Source organism: Eucyclogobius newberryi, unplaced genomic scaffold, assembly GCF_026437365.1.
Source record: "Eucyclogobius newberryi isolate DKJ021-1_F unplaced genomic scaffold, fEucNew1.0.hap1 SCAF_14, whole genome shotgun sequence".
NCBI classification, from domain to species: Eukaryota; Metazoa; Chordata; class Actinopteri; order Gobiiformes; family Gobiidae; genus Eucyclogobius; species Eucyclogobius newberryi.
Window position 1 is genome coordinate 26,128,905 of NW_027315768.1, and position 2,500 is coordinate 26,131,404.

General features: G+C 40.7%; 1 protein-coding gene across 1 annotated transcript in view; it reads right to left on the bottom strand.

Annotated features, from left to right (window-relative positions):
• The window catches only part of asic4a (acid-sensing (proton-gated) ion channel family member 4a), a 192,411-nt gene that overhangs the window by 69,578 nt on the left and 120,333 nt on the right, over positions 1–2,500 (bottom strand). The window lies entirely within an intron of this gene.

Sequence of the window (2,500 nt, forward strand, 5' to 3'; positions counted from 1 at the left end):
ATGGAAACCTTCAGAGAACTTTCTGTTTGAGTTCACAAGCTCAGTGAGATGGAAAACAGGCAAAATGTATAATTGCAATGCCTTAAATATAATAAAATGAATTTAAATCGTATCCAAATGAGCCAATTCTTCTTAACCTTAATTGTTTTTCATCTATAGTGTGTGATTTATGGTTATCTTCCTTCATTTCTTAAATAAGCTTTTCGAATTGTCCCAGAACACTGTATTTTTGCATGTTGGGACAGTCTCTGCATTCATCTGGCTATTATGCAATCAAAATCTTACTCTAACATATGCATAACATAAATCTACCACCGACTACAACAAACCCAGCAAATCTACAATGTTTTATCTGAGAAATGAGGCATAAATAGTGTGAATAAAAGCTCCTGAGCTCCGTGGAGTGGTGTGCGTGAGGAGCTGTTTGAGCTGTGACCGGGGATGTAGCACGCAGCTGAGCAGATAGGATTGATGTGACACTCTTGTGCCAAACAGACAATGTAATTAAAGTCATGCAACCATAGAGTGGATAGAAACTCAGGCGAAAGCGGCATTTTCAAGGCTCAACACCGGCAGGACGCGCCGGGAAACATTTTAGAGGGGTTTTGTCAAAAGACTGGAAAACCAAATTTCATTATACCTACAAAATGGGCTTCAAAATGAGCAACACATCTGGTGGGAAATTCACAGAATGCTTCTTTTGTCTTGTTTTGTTGTGATTTTGATGTGCGTACACTGTTAGTCAGATTTCTGCTGGCACAATTTATCCAAAAGCACAACTGTTTTGATCATTTTCTCTTTTGTTTAGTTAAAGTATGTTTGTGGAATTGGCGGATAGTAGAAAGATGAAAATACAGCCGTTACACATGCTTTGACAAGTGTGGTATGAAAACAACTCTTAATGCATGCCTCCTTTAAAGCATCTTGTTTCAGTGTTTGGAACGTTGAAGTGTCCTTGAACACAACGCATGTTCACTTCTTCCAGTATCCATGCGTAGGTTTATAAAAATAAGTCCTTAAGCCAGTAAATGTTAAAAGCTTCTGTTTGTAGTTTGAAAATGCATCAATATAATAGGTTTAAAAACAAGCACATCGTAGCTAAAAAATAATACATAATTTCACTGAGATAACTATGAGGTCAGATATGCTTTTTTAACTTGTGTGTGTCACGTTTGGTTCAGAAAGAGCAGGAAGATTTACAGTTTATTTGTGCAACAAGAACTCATTTAACCGTTACACATACAAACTATGGAGGAGTTGGAGGAAGTGTCTGGGGAGAGGGAAGTCTGGGAGTCCCTGGTTAGACTGCTGCCCCCGTGACCCGGCCCCGGATAAAGCGGCAGAAAATGGATGGACGGATGGACATACAAACTATATACTCTACGTAACGATTCAAACCAAGAAAAAACTTAAAAACCCCAAAATGTTTTTCCTTTTCTTTTTTCAACTTTTCTTTATTTCTCATAATAAGGGTTAAAAAAAAGAGTCAGGGTTTCTCCGCAGAGTTGTCTTCGGGTCGACAAAGGCTGCAAGGCTGGTTTTCCGCTCAGAGACAGCAGGGGGCGACAACGGGCACTTCAAGCACCCCGGATATACATATTTAACCATCGCAGAGACTTACAAAGACGCTCAATGAGATGAAAATGTTACTTAGTTCTACTTTACATTGACGTGCACATCTGGGCCTACCAAAGTGAGGTTTTCCATGTTCAAGGTCTCAAAAGTCGGAAAGCATACTCGTTCACACCTGTGCTGAAGTCTGAACACGTCCGGACCTCCAAACGCTCTCTCAGCTCAGATCTCTGCGGACGTTTTAGGGACAGTCATGGTTCAGGGCATTTGCTGTGGGCCTGTTCTTTACATTAGCCCACATGAGGTTAAAACACGCTGTGCAGGAGGTGTGTTATCGCGAGTCAGCACTAATCTGCGTTAACACCTGCGCCGAGTTCCTGCAGGTCCGGGTCACCCCCAAAGTTGTCCTTACGTAATGTCTGCGTCCACGTGACATCATGGAACTCTTTAAAGGCAATAATGAGTGTGTAGTTCCCCAACAAAAAGGAATGCATTTTAGTGCATTTTTCTTTCACAAATATTGAATTGAATATTGAATTACCTATAGTTATTTATGCCCTGCCCTTCATCAGAAATGATTGTATAAAATTTGAAGTCATTTCCATGCTTACTGTTTGCTTCAACTTCTTTGTCTCGGGCTTTAGCCTCATAATGATTCATAAATCTGGTTAATTCCATTTCAAGAAAACCTCTCCAGATTAGAACATGTTACCAAGTTTTATTTACTTTATTCACTCATTTAAATCCTCAATTTGCCCGGTGGTTGAGTGGTTAAGGCACAGCACACACATGCCAGGCTCAAAGTGCAGCCGGCCGCAATGCTCAAATCCCGACTCCGGTGATTTACTGCATGTCCTCCCTTCTCTCATCCCCATGTCAGGCTCTCCTCTCCTGTCTAATAAAGCCTACGGGCAACAAAATCTTAAAA